Consider the following 24,720-nt stretch of genomic DNA (forward strand, 5'->3'; position numbering starts at 1 on the left):
TAAAGAGTTAATCTAATTCACTCAAACTTCTTTTGGATAAATAAATCTTTGATTTCAGTTTAACTGAACAAAATAGGCACAAACAGGTGAAATCCTAAATATAGTTGACCTAACTCACATTCTATCTAAAGAAATACAGCTTTCACACATCTTTCCTCTGCCAATACCTTGGCATATCTTCTATTTCTTTTCACACATATCTGAGCAACTATTTTCTTCATGTGCTACCTGCTCCAGAACATAGCTGTAAAAAGTTTCCCCAGAGAATGGTATAAATGCAACTTCAAGAATTAGATCACTGGAGTCAGTGCAAGGAATAAAAGTAGAAATACTGGAAGAGGAGGAGACAGCTACTAATGCATTGAATTTCTGCATAAACTCAATCTGCTTTTCTCCTAAATATTAAGAAACTTAAATTAAACCAAATCAGAAATATAAAAACATCATTAGCTAACTGAGTCTGACTGGAGTGCATTAATTACAATGGAGAAAAGATAGGTAGATATTAAGGATTATATAGAGACTAATGAGGTTCTGAGAAAGGCCACCTACTTTTTTTTTTCTTTATGGTTTTACTTACTTTTAAAATGCAAAAAGAAGCTTGGGACAATATTCATTTTTAAATGACCATTATACAGTATTTCTGATTAACATTGTTCACATAGTTATATGAATAATGGAAATTGATAGGTTTTTGATATATGTTTGTTTAGGTATTATGTGGAATTATCTACTTATTTCACTACAGTTTTTTATTATAGATTCATGAAGCCAATTTCTTAAAGTTAAGAAATTACATAGACCCCTCCCCCTCCTGATACAGTGATTGTATTTCTCGTATTTATGGATTGAGAAAATATCTAAGGTGAAATGCTCTCTTAAGTTCAATAATGTTTATAAATAATTTTTGTATGTTACTTCTACAAAACATTTACATATATAAAAAATAGATGTATATGTTTAAATACACACTCTCTCTCTCTATATATATATGTATATATATACTGTGTGTGTTTGTTTACTGTCCTATTAGGATAATAAACTATGTGATCACCCTTTTTATCATAGTAATACTAATATTTATCACAATTGCTTTTTTGTCTGTCTTTATTAATCTATAAACTCTATAAACTTAGAAAATATTCAAGATTTGAAATCCCAAAGTTAAGCAATACTTAGAGAATATATATACCATACTTGTTCTCAGGGAAATCAATTCCTTTGAATGATACAAATATTAGTAGGTAATATTCTAGGCCAGGCTCCATGGTACACATTACATATCCATATTACACCATTTCAGACTCAATAGTAAATAAATGAATGGAATAGGCATTAATATCTCAGAAAGGTTATGAGTTTATTCAAGGTCACAAAGCTAGTAAGTTGCCAGGCCAGTTGTTAGCCTTTGTTTCTAAATATACTTTTATATTGTACTGACTCTCTGTGTGAAAAAAACTGGAAAGAGTCAGAGGTAAGGTTTAAAGAGCAACGAAATAAGTCACTCAAGTTTTGGTGGAGGCTGAGGAATGATAGAACAAAAGTTTAGGTTTCATTAAATTAGGAATTTGGATAATTCCTTCAAAGACTAGACTAGTGAATAATTTGCGAAGAAATAAGTTTTTCATTTGCATCCCCTACTTTGAACAGTTTTTTAAAAATCCAACTTTTATAATTATTAAAATCAGGGTTCTAACTTACTGATAAAGTATTTTTAAATTATATAAGAATTTACGATCCATACATGATCAGAAAAATAATTGTGTTTAATTCTTACAGTGCGAGAATTTCGGATTTGGAACATTTACATTTACTCCAACATTCTAACCTCTGCTCGAAAATTTTGGAGGGAGTAAAGAGAAAGGAAGGGGTTTTACTACATAAGATCAAATATTCAAATTTTAAACTGTTAGATTTAGATTGTTAGATTTTAAAAATTGAATTACACACAGATTTCCTTTCCCCTATCTTCCCACACTGACCTTAGTCCTTGTCCTCTGAAGTTACTCAGGATAAATGGCTCACAGGCATATATACAAATATCCACATGTCTTTAACATGGTAGCCCTTCTGAAATTTGAAGACAGCTTTTTAAAATAGCATTTCACTATATATACTTTCTCACACACATGGTCTTCTCCAATATTTCTCCAGTTCTCTTTGTATCTTGATCTTCCTTCTTATTACCTAGTTTGTACATAATTCATCTCAATTGTTTCCTCCTGGTATCCAAGTTTGTCAAGTTCATAATATTGAACTAACCCTGGACATAATCAGAACAATGTAGTTTCATAATTGTTCAAGATTTATTTGTATATCATAAGATTAAATTCATAAAATTAAAAGAACAAAATTAAAATGATCTAGAATCTTATTTTGTTCAATGTTTACTGTATTGCTTTGATATACATGTGCATATACATAGGTGTATGTGTGTGTGTGTGTGTGTGTGTGTGTGTATATATATATATATATATATATATATATATATATATATAATGTTACAAAATTAAATCACCATTTATACATTTTTTATACATAGCAGTCAGCCAGGCACCTTTCATACACTCCTACACACATCCACAAAAGTTTGGCATTTGCCATTACTATCAGAATAGCACATACGTCCTTTCCTTTATATTAATGGGCTATTCTTTGAGAGCTACAAGGGATTTCTTATAGGACAGGAATCCATATTGAGAGAAGCTGCTAGGAATGGAATTAAAATTAATAAAAATTTTAAAGGATAGAAACATTCTATATGACATTATCCTTATTGTGATCTCTGTCTTGAGTTTTTGAAAATGGCCTCTGGATTTTACTACTGCCTCATAATCTTTCTATTCATTGACTGGGGTGAACTCCAAGAAGGCAATATCCACATGGACCACAATGAGAGCCAGAAATATGTGGTGTCAAATCCAGAGAATTATGGTTTGACATGGGTACCACCATTGATAGGATGGATATTTGTTCTCTATTTTGATCATTCCCTAGATCTTCTAAGAATATTTATTGACCCCATATACCGAGCAAAGCAGGAATGCTTAAGAATGACGCAATGTGAATAACCATAGTCTCTGACCCACAGAATTGAGATTAACTAATGAGTAAAATAGTAAAAGTGGAAGCTAGTATCAAAATTAAACTAAATTTTCCTCCAACTAAGTGAAGAATCATTTTAAAGATAGTAAATTTAACAGATAAGATTTGGTTATTAGTTAAATTTTTCTAGCGCTCCTATGCAATTCAGTTTGGAATTGATGCTTATCAATCCTGGAAAATTCAGCATTATAACTAAGGTAAAGTTTGAGGTATTCTGAAGAATTTTCATAAAACTATGCTCAGCAATAATACCAACTATTTAAGAGAGTTTTACTATTTCAGGAGGAAATGAGTAACATCTTTTAAGAAGAGACTTGTAGAGGAAGGAAAGTGATTTGTCTCAATGTTATATGTATGTATATGTGACTATATATACATATACATACATATACAAATATACAAAAAAATTTCCTGTTTCTCATTTCTTAGAGGAATATTAAATCTGTATGCAAATATATTAAATATATATATTTAAATGTACATGCAGATAATAAGGCAACACATTTTCTACTTTAAGATTTAACAATGACTTAGTTGTTTGTATCTTTGAGTTATCTACACCTGAGGTTCATTGTATCACATCCTAACTCAAGGCATCCACTTTCATCTAAGGCTGCTGACAGAACTATAGTAAGAAATACAAATCATTTAAAGTCGTGGTTCCAAGACTAAATTTCATTGATAATACAATTTCTAAACAATTATAGAGACATTTTGCCATCGTGTGATGAACCAACAGATGAAATATAATTTGCCATTATCATTATTGTTCAATATTTTAACTTCAAAAGGTAGAAAGCAAATCTCAGAAAAAAGGCCAGTCCTTCAGAGTATTTCTCATTATGGAAAAAAACTCACTGCAGTGAATTTGCCCTCATCTTTCTCTTTTCATATCTGAACGGTTTTTATGCTCTATTTGGGAACCACTCCTCTGTGGACCTTGAAAATCTAGCTCATTAAATGTTGCTAAGTATCATGACTTCAAACCCCATAAGTATTGTTACTGTTTTTCCTGTCTTATTTGGTTTCATTTGCCTCCACGTTTGCTAGCAATTCCCCTTTCTCAAAGCTCCATGGTCCCTAAGGACATATGAGGCCCAGAGTGCCCACAGTACTATGCAAATAACTAGTACTATTTATGCACTCTGTGCCTATAAGAATACAACAGTAAGTTAGAACACAATTACCAGCAACAAGAGAAAGAATTAGACACTCCTCTTTAGATCTGTGTAGCTTTTAACATCCACAAATGAAAACGGATGACACATTTTTAATACAAGGTAAGAAAATTCAAGGTTTCTGGGTCAGAGACCATTATCATTTAGAGCGACAAGCACACAATTCTCCACACTCACTCCTCTTCCTTAAGGTGATGTGATGAGAGAAATTGGAGGGAGTCTGTATCACAGAAGAGGAACCCAGACATTATAAATTTTGCAGCTTATATAGGAACTGCTGCACAGAAGCCCCTCTTTCCCTCTAGAGAGAGGAAAAGCCATTAGGTTTCCAATCTAAACAAATCCTCTCTTGGAGGAGACAGGAAGATCCCTAGATGTTTGCAACTCTTTGGAATGTAAGTAAAAGGCTCCAGGGGAGACAGGGCTGTAAATCTCTCTGGAGGTCTCCAGTGTCCATGGCATGTTTACCAGACAAACATCCTTTAATCCTGGTTGCCGGTAATCTTTGTTTAGAGAGCCCTAATTGTGCAGATGTATGAAAATATTAATTATCCCTCAACAATAGATACATGAGAGTCATATTTTATTTCACATCTATTACTTTCAAGTCATGTCTGAGTCCCCTTGGGTTTCTATAAACAGAAAAACTGTTCAGAGCTAGTCTCCCTCTACTGAGCCTCTATGCTTCTCCAAGTCAACAGAGTTTATTGAGAATACTACTCTTGTGCATATTCGTTTACAAAGCGTGGTTAAAATTTGACCATGTTGGATAACCCAGCTCTCTCATCATGACTCTATTCTATTCCAGAAGAAATATACACTGTGTTTGCTTCTAAGTTGTTCAGCTTTCTTTAGACATCTCTGCAGATGAGAACTTAATTGGGCATGGAGCAATCTTTTCTCAATCGACAATGTGCCTTTAAAATACACCATCTGCTCAAAATGTTTAAGGAGGAGATGATAGATTTGCTCAAACTACCATCCTCCATCACCACTGCCCTTTCTCAATGGCTTTTAAAAATGACTTTTACAAACACATAAAAATGGTCAACAGAAAGGAAAAGTTTTCAAGTTACATGCAACAGAAATTGGAATTTAAACTGCAATGAGATCCTAAGTTTGCTCATCAAATTACAGTTTGTTTCTTTTTATTAATGGCCATATACTAGCTATGTTGCTAGAAAAGAGGCACTTTCATATGTTGTTGATATAGTATCTAAAACACTACTGAAAAATATTTCACCTTTATTTTATATATAGTATTTATATGCTCTGATTAGTATATAGTATATACAGTTTTGTACAGTATCTAAAATACCAGTGAGAAAATTTCTTTTTAAGGAACTATTTGCCTTTTTAATTTGGTCTGGCTTTTTTTATGGATAAAATTTTTAATTTTCTTGTCGTCCAGGCAATACATACTTTTCCTTTATGATTTCCTAAATTAATTATTTATTTCTAAGTAATTTTCTTACTATACAAAGAGGTGTTTATCAGATATAAAACTAAATTATAAAAACAGTTACAATAGCACATGTGATATGTCCTTATCATTATTCTATTTCAGAATCTGCTAATCTTGCCTATTTAGATATATTTTGTCAAGTTCTGAAAAATATTTTATAGACATTTTGACTGTGATTTCAATAAGACCATAAATTTTTAAAGAAGTATATATGCAAATACTAAATCATCACATTTTGAAACATGATATAATAATAACAACAAAAAGGGCTTTTTACATGGCAGGCACTGTGCTACGTATTTTGAGTGCTTTATGCAGCTTAATCTTTAGAACACACTCCGAGATAGAACTTATCATACTCATTTTCAGGTGAGAGAAGTTGGAATTAGAAAGGTTAAATAACCTCAATGTTTCTAGTTAAGAGTCAGAGATAACTTTTATTTTAAGCCTGGCTGAGAGAGAAATGCTAAATCTAACAGTAGATAAAAGGTTAAAGACAGTTTGTTTATCCCAGGATATAATTCAGTGCCAATCACACTTTAGTTGAGGTAACACAGATTTGTCCAAGTGCAAATGCTCAGCGTGCAGTTGCACTTGCAGGGCTTACAGTTCAGGAAAGATGCTGGTGATGTAGATGTAGAAGTCACCAACTCAGACATGATCACTGAAGTGGATAATTTCTTTAAGACAGTGACTAAACAGAGTCTAGACAAAGAAGAGCAAAAAGCTGAAGTCTCAATCTTAAGGCACTCCTAAATTTAAGAAGCCAGAGAAAGAATCAAAATCAGGAACATAGTTGGTCATGGAGGGACAAACTCAAGGTAGGAGAAGTGAAGAGCTACAAGAAGGGGTAAAAGAAATGAGGGCTTGAATGCTGGAGAAGGTAAGTGTTCTGGGGATTGAATTTTATTTGTATATTACTGGTAACCTTTGGCATAGTATTCTTATATGGAAAGTGAGAGTTTAGAAGTTAGTATCTGATGAGGAAAAGAAGATGACAAGCTTTCACCACTGTTGATGGGAGTTTACTGTAAACAGAAGGGGAAAAAAAAACAGGATAACATGTACACTAGACTGAAATGCTGCAGAGAGATTCAGGAAATCGAAAACTCTAGGGGGAATAACTGGTTCTAAAAGAAAGAGGGCATGAATGGTATAGAATGATATCTCTTCAAGTATTTGATATTAAATTATTTTACAATTCTGTCCTGTAGAAACTGATACAAGATTTGCATCTTATATACATTTTCCATTTAAATTCCTCTCTCACAATTTTAGAATACAACATGCAGTTAGTAGCATGTTATCAGAGTTAAATTCTGCCATTTCGGGGATGCACAATCCTTAACAGTTTAGAAAATCCCTAACAGCAATTCCCAGGAATGGAATGTATGTATTCCTTTGTAATTAGTGGCCGCTTTGTATGTATGACCAGACTCCCAGGCTACTGGACAATGATAAATTACTTTCCTCACACTAGAGGAGTTTGCCTTTTCTTAACTTAGAATAATTACTAAATAACTTACTAAACAAATAGAAGTAGTCCATACATGTACCAGTGATGAGTATATGCTATGAATCAAGGATTAGTAATAATCTACAATCCCATTCTAGATACTGGAGGTTAAAAAAAAAACACAGGAATAGGATTTTATCTTGGTTATTTAGACCGGCATTAAATGACATGCACTTATGCCCCAAAACTGTAGCCAAAAATGAGGTGAACAGGGAGAGTATGTACTTGCCCTGAGCATATACATTTAAAATGTAGAAATAAAAAAAATAGGTCATATATTCACTTCATTGGAGAAAATACGACTATAAGACATTTAGACAAGTTAATCACAAGGAGACACATTTTCTGTAAGATTTCCTACCCCACCAACCCATGGCATAGGCTCTCCTCTACCAGCGCAGCTTCCAAACCCAGACTTCATCACTTCAGTGAGAGCCTGCATATGCCTCTGATGTGGCCCACATCCCCTCCTCTGATGTTCTTCTGCACACTTTTCTTTAAAGTCAGTTCCAACTCCAATGCTTTACGTCTCCAACGTTTTAAGTCAATTAATACAGATTAGATGTTTTATCCATTTAAATAACTTTCATTACAAAACATCATCTGACAACATAATTATAAAGTCTAGCTACTACTCTTCCCAAATTAGCAACTGTTTCCAGAGGAAACTACAGCCATTCTTATCATTTTCTACCAAAGATACCTACCTAGAAATAAATAAATTGCACGTAGACTCTCATTATGGAACATTATCAAAAATCGTCTTATTATACAAGCCTTAGTATAATTCATATTTCTAAAAAGTCACATAAAATTTAAAGTCTCATATCACAATTTTATCATAGTCACCAAATGCACTGTAACTTGTGACACAACTTTACTTCAAACTTGATTCTTTAATTTTCACTAATTCATTTTCTTCATTGACATGACACCCCTTAGATTACATTTTTACTATGTATAGTTTCATAGTTCCATAAAGATCTGAAAAAAGAGATTTGGTGTGGAACAACAGATACTCTAAACCAGTTAAAATATTAATAAACTAAATCTTGTCTCCAAAGCAGTATTTGATATAATTTCAGGTATTACATTCACAGGTTGAAATTAAATGTGTATCTTCCCCCCCCCCCCATATGAGAAACTAAGTCAAGATTAGTTAAACTACTAAATACAAATGGTCCATAACATAAATTGGTATCTTGGGGAAGTCCTAACAATAAGGTTAGTATGGTTTTCTTTAAAGAATTTATGCTTAAATCATCACACATTTTACTTGATGGACTGTGGAAAATATCCATGTACATGGATAATGATCGAAAATAACCTGTAATTACCTTGTTTCTATTATAATAGGCAGACCCATACATACAATTACTGAATTAGGAAGACTGAGTTTAGTGAGTATCATTAAGGTTGGTTCTACCACTATGTCAATTGTGAACTTCTTTTGATGGACTAGATTAAAAATATTTAGAACTTATTGAACACTTACCATTCTTCAGACAGTGCTAAGCACTTCACATCACTTAACCTCTTAAGCCTTAGAACCCCTCTGTGAGGTTGATGTCATCACTAAATCTATCAATTTATCAAAGGAAAAGACTTACCAAATTTAAGTAATTTGCCCAAACTCATGGAGATTATAAAGACACCGCTAAGAATCAAAGTGAAATCTGTTTCACAGCAGAGCCGGAGTTCTTAACCATTATATTCCATGGTACAGTTTTTTGAAAGCATCACTTTCATATCTAGGATGTTGTGCTATCAAACTGAAAAGCCTGAATGTGAAGCCCATTTCTCAACCTTTTCAGGGACTAACTTGGACTAAGTTATTGTATTACTCTATTTTTGCAACTGTAGGTTTTCTCACTGCTTTTCCATTACACGCGTCACTGCTGACCTACTGCAGCAGCCCTGTGACGTTCTTACCCTGCCAGAGTCTGCTGCGTTGTGGTGAGACAGATGCCAATCTGGATCTACATGGAAGCTTTCCGGGTGGCTATGGAATCTATTCCAAATGGAAAACTATTGGAGAGTGTGTAATGGTTCAATTTAAGCTTGCCATCCCAAATAAACATGTTTGTGGGCATGGTGAGCCCTCATTATGCAAAAGATTGAACTGAGCACAACAGTTCCTTCTATAAAAATATTCTTTGCTCACAATGATGTAGTATTGCTGATTACTATAAACATCAGTTTGGTAATCTGTGAGTCCTGGAACAAATCATTTAAACTTTCTGTGAATCAGCACCAAAATAAAGAGACCAAAAGGAAAGACAGTAACTCATTGTGTATTTGTTTTTAAAATATTATTTAATGGCATTATTACAACATGTAATATTGGTCTTTTTCACAAAAATGTATATGCTTTTGAAGTATCTGTGATTTGTGTCTCCAAAATCAAGGTTGGTTTTGTTGTATTTCTTTAAATAAGCTAATTCTATTGCTAATAAAAATACAGACTGTTAACCTTAAAGAACAATGAATGCTAAAAACATAAAACTACTTGGTTATGTAAACTGGTTTCAGAATACAAGTTTTGGATTTATGCTCTGTAGAATGTTTTCCATCTCTGAAGATGTGTTAACCTATTAAGTGTGATTTTTCAGTACAGTGATCATGCCTGAATTTTCACCAACAACAATAATATTGAAAGAACCTTTCATTCTAGATCTTAAAATGCAGCTGTTCCAGACTGTGGAAATGTGATGAGATAAATTTTGTAGGGCTTCATCACAGTCTCAGACACATGTCATACATGTATATTTGAACCTTGGAGGTTTTGCTACTCCCACTAAGCTTAGTTTTAAAATGCTTCAGGCTGGTGTTGGCAGGAGACTTAAGTTAAGAAGCCCACTGTTTTAACACGAATCCAAAGAGGCTGTTTCATGTTGAAAACAGTCATACAGATCTTTAATAGAAAGCACTAAAAACATATAAAGCCAGTGACTATGGAGTTGATGAGAACCTGTCTATTTTTCAAAGTCATCATTTTCACTATTTCCTGTAGTTTCAATATAATTTTTATCACCACTGAAAAGGATATCTTCTTCCAACTTTAAATAATAAAATCTGGTGATGTTAGGATATTTTTAAACTCAAAATCATATACACTGTCAGAGTTTAAGTACATTAGTAAACCAGAGAACTAATCTATGATCTAACTTTAATCTGCTAAAACTGTTTTCCTCTATCATTTTTCCCCTAACCTATTAAGTGATATAAAATGATACTTTGTATATAATGAATCTTTACCTCATAGCTATGATCCCTAAAATATCAAAGTTTATTTTTGTATGTCGAAGCAACTATGGACCTAACAAAGTAACTTGTTCTAAAATAAACTAGTGGCATGACAGTAAATTTAAACTACAATTCTGGCAGCGTATTGCTTTGCCTTTATGATTAGGGTGGCTTTAGCCAAATACTGATGGTGCCAAATTCACAAAATCTGGAAACTGACTGATTGATGCTTGGAACACAATAATTTGCTATGACTTAATTCATTAACACATCAATTTTTTTGATAGTAAGTAATTCCAACATTTATAACACTTCAAGACTATTTTGGAAGTGGGAGTGTCAATTACTGTTAGCCAGTTAGAAAACTCTAACTAAATCTTTGTTGAAATTTCAATGTGTTTTATGAACACTTATTTGCAAAACCACAATTCCTTGTCAATTCTAATTTCCATAACTGGATCCTACTTTTGTTCTAGAACATATTATAATTACGCTACAGCTTGTGGGTAATGAACCACCCAAGATTTTGACAGAAAAGGGGATCAGAACTCTTCTTACATTTAGAATTGCAGAAATATTTCTCAAGCATGGAACCATGTAAACATTTGCCAGTTTTAATCCAGAAGTTACAAACTAAGCTTGATTTCATTGGCCACCAAATGTGGATCATCCAACATGAGTTAATTAACCTTCATGGGAATGATATTGTGCTTAATATTAAGAAGAATGTAAAGAAATATGAACTATAAGCCTGGTACTCAAAGAGTAGAAATGGAAACAGTGTGAGCAAAAAGGGAAAAGATAAGTTCAGTGTCAGAGTACACATAGCCTGGACTTTCTTTCGATGGTTCTACTTCATTAGTGTGAAAGCTATATGCATTCAGTAGAAACTGTAATTTTTTGAATTTTGAATTTTTTCCCAGGCTAGAAATATGTGGTATGATACTCTCTGGTGATGCTGGGCAGTGGCAGGGAGCCACAGGTCCCAGTCATTACTTGATCATGAGGGTGAACAACCGATACAGTTACCCACACAACCATTGTGCTTTTTACTTTCAGTACAGTATTCAATAAATTACATGAGATATTCAACACTTTATTCTAAAAGTGTCTTTGTAGTAGATGATTTTGCCCAACTGTAGGCTAATGTAACTGTTCTGAATATGTTTAAGGTAGGTCAGGCTAAGCTATGATGCTCAGTAGGGTAGGCATATTAAATGCATTTTCAGATTGCAGTATTTTCCACTTACGATGGGTTTACCTGGATGTAACCCCATTGTAAATTGGAGAACATCTGTATATGACTTCTAACTATGTTTTGTCAAGGGTAAGGACTATTGTAATTAACAGCAATAAAAGTTCGCTGAATAAGTGTGATAAGAGACGTCTTCTTGGATAACTTGGAATTTGAGTCAGGTCTTATATACTAAGTAGAAGAGAGGGAGTTCTAGGTGAAATAAGCATGAATAAAAATGCTTGTATGAGAAAATACAAAGTAATTAAATGGTCAGAAGTTTTCATATAAGGGAATAGAAGGGGCTCTGAGATCCAATCTGCACATTAGCCTATCCAACATCAGCCAAAGTTTCAAGATTGAGTTTCCTGCTTATTATATAAGGAAATGTTCTACCAGTACCTAAGAGCCCTGTGTTCAATTTAAGTAAATCAGTAAAATCTAACAATAGTAAATGAATACAAAAAATACCCAAATTGTTCAGCAATACACTTGGGTTTGGTCTGAATGCAGATCTAAAACAGATGCTGATGAAGCCAATGGAATCTCATAAGGTGAAAGTTCCCTTGTACAAAAATAAGCCAAGCCTCACCTGCAAGGAGATAACATTTAAGAGATACTAAACAGATATTACAATGGTCTATTTATAATGGACAAAGAATCTAAAGCATTCAGCCTTGTGAGACTTCTTTTTTCTTTTCTGGCTTGCCAGGACTAACAGTGTTGCATGTAACTCATTTTAGTATTCATATGAAGTGCTGCCTTCCACTGAATCTCATGTGTGTATGTATAGCCATTAATGATGCATGACAAAGCTATCTGCCAAATGTTGCTTTCAATTAATCTGCATGACCTTATAAATTATATCTTTGTGGTGCAGGCTCATACTAAGACAGAGGGAAAGAAGGGTACAGAGGTTGAGGTAAAGACAGAAAAGATAGTTCTGTTTATGAAAAACTACTCTATAATTTCTCTAGTGACAATTTTAAATAAATAATTATAAATGTGATGAGATTGAATATGCTTATCTGTATAAGGCTATGAATATTTGGACCAGCACAGGGTAAAAAAAGGTAAATTGGTCTTGGGTAAAAAATACTCATTAATAGCAAGAGAAGAAGGTAAAATTTGAGTTGGGCATTTGGGTAGCAAAGGGTAATTAGGGTTAGAATACAGCAGGATTTCTTATGACCAGTGGTGCATAGATGAGTTTTAGGGGTAGACATAGCTTTAGACAAAATCTTAGTAAGGTCCATAACCATGAAGGACTAAGGAATCACTGGAATAGGTGGGAAATGATTGAAAAGTTACTTCAATTTTGAAATTAGGCAGTGTTAAGCAGAAGTTTCAGATTTATTATAAACATGCCCATGTTTAGTGATGTGTGTGGAGAAACTGAGGGTGGGTGTCACAGGAGTATTTGGGTAGGTAAGACAGGAACTGATAATGGTGGCTACAAATAGCTACACTGAAGAATTTTCATTTTATCCAGAAAAAGAAAGAGGGAGAGAGGGTATAATAAAGGTATGGATGGGATGGGGTAAAGCTGGAAGCTTCAAGAAAAATGTCGTGTTTTGTGTTTAGGAAACATTAATCTGATATAAGAACACTGTGCAGGAGAGATTATAGGGTGAGGCTCCAGGGCAGAGTACCAAACTAGGAAGCTCTTACAATAATCCTTATGTGTTATGCCATATGTTGTTTTCCTTCCAGTGTACTGAGGCATAAAGTTAGGTTGAGACCATCTGGATAGAAATCTCTCTAAAGGAAATTTTAACCCATGGGATTCTCCCCCTGCTGCAAAGTGGGAATTACAGTTTCTATTCTCAAGTCAGCCACCAAAATTCCTTGAATCATTAGACTGTGAGCTCTTGAAATCTCTTTAACACACAGTAGTTTACACAATATCTGGTACAGTACACAGCAGGTGCTCAATATAGCATGTTTTATTACTGTGTCAAGTAGTCTGTCCCAGCAGATGATAATAAAATTAAAATTATATGCCATCATTTGAAATTATATTATGTGTATATCATGTGTTTATGTAGTAAAGCTATTGAAAATCTTATCTAAAAATGCAAAGTTTAAAATAAGATAATATATTAGATTTGCTTTGTAAATAATTTTAAGTGCTCTCCAGCTGTTAAGTGCCATTAGAAGTTCTAATAGTACTTACATTATACATTATTTTTTCCATATCTAAGGACAACAGAATGCTTAAGTTATTGAAACTGGTAGAACATAATTAGGCAATTAATATGTATACAAGGGTCAGATTTGTTTTTACCCAATTAAAACTGTAGGTAATGAAAAAAAGTAAGATATTTCCTACCTACAAATAGAGTTAGTCTAACTGAGGTGCTAAAATAAATATCCATTATTGAGCAGGTACAGGTTAGAAAAAAAAGAATGAAATTAAATATGCATATGTATGATACAAAGTCATACAAAATATTTAAAGTTTTTGTGGTGATACTACAGTCATTTTACAGGGTTGTCCTTTTGAATAGTGCACAGTATTATTTATTGTATAAGAAATCAGAATCTTCTGACGGCTCCAGATAAAACTCATTCACTGACTCTATTTCTTTTTGTGATATAGTCAAAATTCTAATGCTTAGTCCTTAAATAGACTCATGGCTTATGGGCAGTAACTAGGTAAATATAGTGACTCTTAAAAGTAACATTACGATCCCAGTCAAAGCAATAAGGCAAGAAAAATAGAAACAAATAGTAAAAGTTAGAAAAACAGAATTGTCATAGACAAAGCAATTATAAATAGAAAATCCAAAGAAATCAATAGACCAACTACTAAAATTAATATGTAAATATAACCACATCAGTGGATTCAAGGTGAATGTATTACGTTTAATAATACAAAGTTAATACTTTTGTAGGTCAAAAATAATTAATATTAAATGTTTTATATGGTTTTATTTAATGTATCAATTTATTTTTATATATCAGTATTAGTGTATAGAAAATAAAATTTATAAAAAGATAATATTTATAATTGCATCAGAAAATATCAAATGCTTAGGAATAAATCTGCTAATATGCAATAAGTCTAATGAATTTATCAGGATTAATCTAATAAATAAATCTAATAAAAGTTGTGTAAAACTTCTACGTAACACACATACAGATACATATATATAACATTATGTTTGTAAAATAAAATACAATTCTATTATATATTTATTTATATTTATGTATAGAAATTACATATAGGTGTGTGTAGATAGAGAATTAGAGATTTTAAATCTTTGAATACATGAAGGATGTATCATATTTCTAAATATATGGAGGAATATGTGATATGAATGGGTTGCAAATTTTAATACTGCAAATATAGTGATTCTTTCCAAATTGATCTTCAAAATTCACTGTAATCCTAAAAAGCTTTGTGTGTGTGTGTGTGTGTGTGTGTGTGCTTGTAAACTGATAACCTGATATTACATGAAAAGAAAATGGCAATCTTAAAGACACAAAATGTTGAAAGACTTAAACTGCTAAATATCAGTACCATACTGACTTAGAATAAAGATGTATTACTTATTACAGTGTGAAATTGATATAACTATAGGCAAATCAAATTAACATACGCAAGATCATTTTAGTGCAACTGTGAAAGGATGGTGTTTTTTTTCAACAATTCAACTCATTCATAAAAATGCAACAAATATATATATATATACATACATATATATTCACCAGAAAAAACATACAATAATGTTTATAGCAGCACTACTCATACCCTCTCAATTCTAGAATCTACCCAAATATCCAATAATAGAATAAATAAATTGTGATATATTTCCACAGTTATCACATAGCAGTTATAATAGAGCAACTATAAAGGTACAAAGCAAAAAGCTGAAACTCATGACTATAATATTGAGTAAAAGAGGTCAGATATTTAAAAAGTACATAGTATATGATTTAATTTATATGGTGTGTAAAAAAGAAAAAAAAACTACAGTGTTAGAAGTCAGGTTAATGTTTGCTTTTGAGGGTAGTGACTGACGAGGGGCGCTGGAGGCCCCTGTGGTGTTGGTAATGTACTATTTCTTGACCTGCATGATGGTATTGGGGATACATTCACTTTGTAAAAATTAACCTGTATAATTATGAAATGTTTTTCTGCATGTATCTTATCTTAGTAAGATATCAGTAAATAAATATTAGTAAGAAATATTAGTAAAGATATATTAGCAAGAAAGTAAAATTTTCAAAATTTTTCCTTTAACACCATTGTTTTGATGGCATGAGCATCACACACAAATGAACGCAGTAGATTTTTTTTTGTTAGCTGTTAAATAAAACAAAACAGGCAAAGGAAGGATGCATTCTGAAGTGATCTTTAGCAGACTTCCTCATTTTGACATTTTTGTATTTGCATGTCGCCATCTTTTAGTCTTACTATTCAAATGTATAGAATAATTTATCTTCAAATATTGCTAAATAAACATAAAGATATGCCCTTATATAAACTTATAAATCTAAGTGATGTATATATCTTCATTCATCATTTCTTTTTCTTCCTCTGAGCCTCATACTGTGTGCTTTTCATTCTGTAAAGGTCATGATGGCTCATAAATCCTCTCACTGGCGAGAAATTAAATTCATTTTCAAAAAGCAAAGATCTGTCACTTTACTTAGCTTGAAGAATATTGGTTGTGGAAATAAACATTCACTGTTTCATGGACATTTATAGACATTGGATAATTCATATAGATATTCTGCCCTCAAGGAGGTGGATCATAACTTCCTTAGTGTGGATTGTGCATATTAATGTCTATTCATGTTATGTTTAGTTTTCGTATCTGCTTTAACTCCTCTTGGCTGTGACAGTTTCTCAGATTTTATTTGTTTTTAATGACCTTGACAATTTTGAGGAGTATCGGTCAAATATCTGTAGGATATCTCTCTATTGGAAAGGGGCAAACGAGAGTAACTTTACAGTGGAGAAATCTGATAAACACTACCTCACTCAGATGATTAGGGTCCACATCAGTAAGTCCTGTCAATAGTAAAGAGCCATGATGTGATGTGATGTGATGAAAATGGCACTCTAATTCTGTAGTCTTTCTTCCCAAAACCCAAAACCCCAGGGTAATCATGAGGAGAATATTAAATGCCAATAGAGGGGCATTCTACAAATACCTGATTAATATCCCTCAAAACTGTCAGGTCACAAAAAATGTCTGAGAAACTGTCAAAGCCAAAAGGAGCTAAAGCAAACACGACAACTAAATGTAACATGGTATCCTTAATGAGATTCTGGAACTGAAAAAGAACACTTGGTAAAAACTAAGGTAATCCAGTAAAGCATGGCCCTTAATAATGTGTTAATATATTGGTTCATTAATTGTAACAAATGTACTATACTAATGAAAGATAATAACAGGAAACTGGGTGAAGGGTATATAGAATTTTATACTATCTGTAACTTTTCTGTACATCTAGAACTGCTCTAAAAATAAAGTTTATTTTTAGAAAGAAAAATGGATTCCTGTATATGTGTGTGTATGTGTGTGCTTTAAAGAGCACAAGGTACACTATACAGAATATTACTTGATAATAAACAGAGAGAATAGATACTTTTACTTCTTGACCATGTGTCTTTTTATCTACAATTTAATAAGCAACATCTGACATTATGAAAGATCATATATAAAGCAAGTGAAAAAAATTAATGAAACATTTTAAGTTGCATGTTCCTTTCCCTTTCATATACAATATAACTTTAATAGAAATACAGCACAGTAGCTAATGCTGGGCTCTGGATTTAAGCTATCTGGTATCAAATGACAGCTTCATCACTTTCTAGCTGTGATTCCTTGAGCACCTATTTAACCTCTAAGTACCTCAGTTTCTCCCACTGGTTTAAAGACTGAGCAGTGGGTGACCCAAGGAAACTGCTTATTAAAAGCTGAAAAGGTGACAATACACGGCACGCAAAAAAACATTTTGTAAAGGCATGCCAACAATAATTTGGAAGACATATCTTATACCTAATAAACCTGTAACCCTAGGAAAAATTTGAAAAATGAACAATTAGAATGTGTTGGGATGTTGTTGGCAGAATATGGCAATTATTATAGAAAAGAATTGATATCAGAAAGAATTATTTGATTTTTCAAGCTGAAATAAAAGAGTCAAGTTTAGAAGAAGCAACTACTTTTCAATCCCATTGCTAAAAACTGAGAAAAGTGTCCCAGACAAAAGCTAATTAAAGCAATCTGACCCTCGAACAAAGTTTAAATCAAGGGCACTGACATCACATCCAGTATTAAAATTTCTGGATGGTTTTAAGATATTATAGATTAAAGGTTCAATTCTGGATAGGTATTGCAAAAAAAAAAAAATGTCAGCTGGATAAACTGGCTCAAGGAAAGACTAACCATGTAATTCTCCTCTGAAGCCCCAAAGACCAAGATCTCTACGATTAAAGAGAGAAGAGAGAAGAGGGGAGTTGGGGAGGAGAGGCAACAAGAAGGGAGGAGAGGAGAGATAAAAATCAATTATCAATTATTAATAACCTCCATGGGGGATAAAAATCAATGCAATGTAACTACTCTGAATGTGGCTCTTGACACATGGAGCTAACTATAAACAAACAGATAAGAAGGTAAATTCTTAAAAGTTCTGTACTGCCAAAATCCCATCAGCCTGGGCTAAAAGAGATCATATCTGATAGAAACTTAAAGTAACCCTTGGCCCCCCACTATCTAAAAGGCATGTTTTCTAACGTCTACTTCAAATGTGACCAAGGGAGGCCAAATCAACGACTACTGAGAAAACAGAACAGGGATGTGACCCCTCCCAAAATCGTAGCTTAACTAAAGAACATTGTGTACTGGAAATAAGCTACCTTAAAAACAGCTGTAAAAGATGTAAATAATTATGTGGAATCTATAAATAAGAAATTATAAAATTTTAATTAGAGATACAGAGAAAATATATTTGACTGCAGATACAGGAAGATTTAAATAGCATTTTCCTTGGAATTTGGTAAATATATTAGCCACATTTAGTCTATAAAAATGTTCCAATGTAAATCAATAGCGAATAAAATAATTTCTTAATAAGTGATACTGGGTTAATTTGTTAACAACTTGGAAAAACCCCAACTTACACCGTAACATTGTATCTTATGTTAACATTGCCTTATATTGAAATTAATTCCTAGCAGATTAAAGAGTTATCTATACAAATTAAAAAAAAACCATAAGTGAATGTTTAAAGCAGAAAAGCAAAAGAAGGATGCCCAAGGATAACTGTACTTCTTCCTCTCTTATTTGGATGCCTTTATCTTCTTGCCTAATTTCCCTGGCTAGGACCTTCAGCACTCTGTTGAACAGAAGTGGCAAGAGTGGGCACTTAAAGGAAAAGTCTTCCAGTTTCTAAAAATTGAGTACAATGTTATCCGTGGCTTTTCAAATATGGCCTTTATTGTGTTGAGGTAAGCACCTTCTATACTCTGTAATTTGTTGAGGTTTTATTAATTTTTAATCATGAAAGGGTACTGGATCTTGTCAAATGCCTTTTTTGCATTTATTGAGATGATCACATGATCTTTATTCTGCTTTCTGTTAGTGTGGTGCCTCACACTGGTAGATTTACATATGTTGAACAATCCTTGTATCCCAGGGATAAACCCCACTTGGTCATGGTATATGATGGACCTGGAAAATATTATGCTAAGTGAAAAAAGCCAGACACAGAAGGACAAGTACCACCTGGTACCACTCATACGAGGAATCTAAAGTAGTCAAAAATCACAGAAACAGAGGGTAGAACAGTGGTTGACAAGGCCTGGGGGGAAAGGAAATGAGGTTTCAGTTGTATAAGATGAGTAAGTCCCAGAACCCCTGTGTAGCACAAAGCTTAACAACACTTTATTGTATATTTAAAATTCTTCCAAGAGGAGAGATTTTACATTAGATGTTTCTAATCCTGTAAATAAATTCTTAAAGAGAAAGAAACAAAGAAAGCAGACAGCTGGTAGAAAAGTGTTGGAGGTGATGGATATGTTTATGGCATAGATTGTGTTGGTAGTTTTACGGATGTACACTTCTCTCCAAACTCATCAAGTTGTATACATTAAATATGTACAGGATTTTATATGTCAATCATACCTCAATAAAGCAGTTTAAAAAATAATTTACAATGAAAATATTTATAAATTTGACCACATATTTTCCAAACATAAAAAACATCTTTTCTTAGTAAAAGACAAATAATAAACAAATATACTCAGAACTGTAAAGGCTGACAAATTAATATCTATAATTATAATTACAGAACTGCTAATTAATACTATAATAGAAAACAGTCAATAGAAAATAACAGGAAGACATTTCATAAAAAAGAAAACAAATTACCAATTAAGGGAAATGATCTACATCATTTGCAATAAAAAATAAGTAAAGTAAAAAACAACAGAATAACATTTTTCCTTTATGTTTTTAAATGATATTTAATGCTCAAAAACTGTAATAATATTAGAACCCTTAGTAACTAGACAACAATTTGGTGATATGTATCATAAAGTAAGTATATTCTCTTTGGATTAGCATTACAATTACTAAGAATCTAGCGTACGGAAATAATCACAAAGAATTCAAATGTTTATAGCAATACACAGAAATGGAAAATTAAAGCAAAGTAAATGTCTAATAAATAAGGAGGAAAACTAAGGGTCATTATGACAGAATATTATAGAAATAGTAAAAGTCATGGTTCTGAAATTATTAAATAACAGATGAAATAGTAAGTGAAAAAAGCAAAATGTAATGATAAACAGTATGATTCAAAATTCATTTTCATACATATTTTCTTGTACATAGGTGCTATAATTTTAGGTAAATATGGAAAGGAAGTAAAACATTGACACGGGTTATTCTCAGTGTTTGATTACCTGTCATTTTCACTGAATTTTTATACTTTTGTTTCTAATTTGCTATTGTGGATATGTATCACTTTTTAAAACATAAATGCAATAAAACTATTTGAAGCAATTATTAAAGGTATATTTCCAAGATGAAACATGGTCAATGATTTTGGAAAAACTGATAAACTGCCTCATTTTTCCCAGTGTAAGACAGAAAATACCTATCTGAAGAGATCGATTAAAACACAAACGTTATTTAGAAATTTTCTATATGAACTAAGAATATTTTTTATGTTTTTATATATAATTTATGTTACCTGTACTTCTAGGAGTAATGTGGCTCATATTTAATGGGTAGCTGAATACTGCTAATTATTTTACAAAGGCTGTATTTTTAATTTTTAAAAATCAAATTTTGTGAAAAACCTAAGATATTATTAAGTAGACAACAGCAATCCCATGAAACATGCATAGAACACAATAATATTTATATTTTAAAACTTATATAATAAATTTTAAGTAAATATATAGAAATTCAATTACAATATAACCAAATTCAAAAGGTATGAAAAAATACTCATCAAATCACTAACAAGTGTCAGCTCTATTGAAGAGACTGAGGGATCAGGCCAGAGTCAGTGGTCAGCAGGGCTCTGGCTCTGTTGTTGGAAATTTCTGCATTAAGAGCATAGGTATTTAGTGTTTATGTTATTAAACATAATACATAGTATAAAGTATTATTTTTGTACAAATGAACTTATGTACAAAACAGAAACAGAGTCACTGTTATATATAAAACATATAACTAAATCACTTTGCTATACACCTGAAATGTAAATCAATTATACCTCAATAAATGTTTTTTAAAGTAACATTTTTGGATCTCCCATAGTCTAACTCAAAAGATAAAGAACATGTTATAACCTGTAAAGATGTAGAAAGCATGACTCACAAAACCTTGGCTTTGAGAATCTGTGACCTCTGTAAAATCTTCCTGTAAAATTCCCAAACTACCTCCTTCAAAGTGTGACCCTTGGACTGGCTGCATCAGCATCACCGGGGAATTTTTAATTACGCAGATTCCTAGGCCCCATATCAGACCTTCTGGATCAGACACTCTGAGGGTGGGGCCCTGCAATTTGTTCTATTTTAACAAGCCTTCTAGGTTCTGCCAATACACACTGAATGTTGAAAATCACCTTTTTAATGAGTTACTATCAGAAAGTGGCTTTATAACAAATCAATTGATTTAATTAAAGAGACTGCAATCTAACTGTACAATTACTGTTAAAATAGCAGCACAAAACAGGGTTAACTGCAGTAGGGCCACTGCAGTAAACACCAGTTGTCTATTCCAAATCCATCTTTACTAAAGAGAATTTCAGTTTTTTTTCTCAGTCCATCATAGAGGGTAGCCATGTTAACCTGTTCTAGTCAGTATGCTATAAACAAATGTAAACATTTTTAAAAGCATAAATATTCAGCTGACATGTTTTTGTTTTTGTTTTTTTCTCCTTCTTTCCCCCTGTTTTTCCTTGGCATGTGGATAGGTTGCCTATAGGTACAGCGGCATCTTGAAACCATGAGGATGAAAGCCATGTGCTAAGGACGGTGTGGAAGAAAAATTGCAACTGGCTGGGACATTTTTAACATCGTAGGCATCACTGCACAGACCACCACAGTTTATCTTCAGATTTCAAAAGTAAACTCTTAGACAACTGAAGACAATCCTAACCAATACAGCAAATAAATACAGAGGTTCAATTTGGGTCAGATAAAAGGGATAAAATAAAATGAGATGTGGAAAAAAAACAGAGAAATGAGAGATGTAAAATATATATGGGGCAACAGAGTAAAAGTCGACAAAGATCAATAAGAATGACATTCCACTCAATCTATGCTTTAGATCCTCTAAATTTAGATCTGAATTTTAGTTATTACTCTGTTATAAATGAGCCTGCCAGTGTTAGGCTCTGTGCCTGGCCAGCAACCACTTTCACATTTATATTATTTAGGGTGTCATCTGACGGTTTTTTCATACAATCAGGCAAAAGCCCCCAGTAGACTTGAGCTTCTTGTTGGTAACAAGGCCACACAGCAGACACACAGAAAGAGGAAGACAAGATACAGGACTTCATCCTGCTTAACTGCTTACTCTTTGAGATCTGCAGTTTCTGGTAGGCCTTAGCCATAACCAGGGGCTTCTTTTCAGTCTTGCTTAAGGAATTCTAAAAGATGATGAATATTATTTTTAAGAAAAATGTATGTAAAGTACAAAAAAATTTAGTCTCATTATTTTGTTCCAACTTTTCTCTTTTTTAGCTGGGAAGATGACTCACCGCAGCACATCCTGGCCTTGCACCCAAGTATGCAACAGGAACTCTCTCCCCTAGATAGATACCATTCTCTCATACTTTGAGCTCTTGATTTCAGATATAGTTGCAATCCAGTGCTGAAAAGCCTTTCCACATGGCTTCTCACTTCCTATTACAAAGGTGGGCTAATTCAATATGCTTTCTTTGTGCAATACTGTCTGTTGATGGTGGTGATTTCACATCCCATCCTGAGGCCAGTGGTGTATTTATTTCCAAAGAAAGCTTTTTGCCACTTATTTTTCCCCTTCTTATAATAGCAGTAACAACTCTAGCTTTTGGCATGAAACACAAAACAGCACTACCTACTATTAGATCTGTGCCAACTTTCTACAGCCTTGTCTTTTTTGTTTCCACCTCTGGAACAGTGGATTAAAGGAATAACTTGCAGTAACATTTATACCTATGGTCTGAGAATCAGAAAGACACAACTAAATGTATGGTGGGAATTCTCTGTTGTTCAACAGGATTTGAAAAGTACAAATGAAAAAAATACTCATTAAGGTAAACATCTATTAAGTCCCTTTCCTGACCTCACCAGTACTTTGGAATTAAATTATATCCTTTCAATGTCTTAGATCTTTCCTAAGTCATAGCACGTCTGCTCTGTAGCTCCTGTGATAACTTCCTGAGAGCACTCTGTTTAACTCCAGCTAGTGGAGTTGCATATGTTCCAAGTAGGCTGCATAAACGGCCAATTTTGTCCTCCTCTTATTCACACCATGATGGGCGTCTTTTCTTCTACAAGGATCAAAGAATCTTACACTTTACCAATAAGACCCCAGAAGATGACCACTTTCTCAGTTATTCCTATTTTCTCGACGGGAAAATTGAAACAGAAGAAGGCTTTGACTTTTGCACCGAAGTGTAATGCTCCAACTGAGCACGTTTCTCCTCAAAGACAGTGAATGGTCCTATTGATATTTACAAGAGCCCTATAATTCCAAGAGAATTAAGCTGAAAGGCAGAACAGAAATACAGTGCCTTGAATGTGGAGCATTGGTTCTTAAGTGTTCTTTTTCTTCCATTAACTGTATCTGCTTTGCTCTTCAACTTCAAGAGAAACTGTCCCTGTGTTCACAGGAGGCTAAAAAATGTCTCAGAAAAATTTCAATGAGTACTTATAAAATAAAGATGTTTCCATCCACCAATGTATCTATCCTCAGTGACGACTTACTGATTGGTGCAGGTGGCCTCTTGATTAACAATACACTTCACTGTAGTGTGACCTCTGACAAGCAGGAACAGCCTTCCTCAATTTGGTGTGAACCAGCACAGTTTCCTCTATGTCCAGTTCTCCTAGTCCTATAATGCATCAGGAAATGCCTGTCATATCCTGAAATACTTGGCATTTTAATTCTGATAGGAGGGAGTCTTGCAGGAACAGCGTAAACTAACCTTGTTCAGTAACATACACCTTCTTTTCCTTCAGAGTATTTTAATCATTACTGATGAGTGCAGAATAACTTCATATCATGGTAGCACTATTTGGAAATGTGTAGTAAATAATAAACAGTTAATAAGTTGAAGATACTCTTCTTTTTCACTTCTGTTTTAAAAACTTATCTTATTTCCAGATTTTAGCTCTGATTTTTGAAAAAACTTTATACTTTAGAGTAGCAAGTGTTATCATTTCACTTCTTGATCTTTTCCTCAAAATATTAATCAGTGTCAAGACAATGTAAAAATTCTTAGCCTGCTAACC

At 33.1% G+C, this 24,720-nt stretch overlaps 1 long non-coding RNA gene across 4 annotated transcripts in view; it reads left to right on the forward strand.

Moving 5' to 3' along the window:
* LOC140697650 (uncharacterized) overlaps positions 1–24,170 on the forward strand; it is a 43,997-nt gene extending 19,827 nt beyond the window's left edge. For 2 of the 4 annotated variants that reach the window (XR_012074826.1, XR_012074823.1), the window contains exon 3: positions 22,194–22,457. This is a non-coding gene — a long non-coding RNA (uncharacterized lncRNA). Of the gene's footprint in view, positions 1–19,087; positions 19,213–22,193; positions 22,458–22,965 lie in introns of those variants that run through there. The other 2 variants (XR_012074834.1, XR_012074830.1) reach the window with 2 other exon arrangements.
* Positions 24,171–24,720: the final 550 nt, after the last annotated feature.

This window comes from Vicugna pacos, chromosome 1, assembly GCF_048564905.1.
Source record: "Vicugna pacos chromosome 1, VicPac4, whole genome shotgun sequence".
Classification (NCBI taxonomy): domain Eukaryota; kingdom Metazoa; phylum Chordata; class Mammalia; order Artiodactyla; family Camelidae; genus Vicugna; species Vicugna pacos.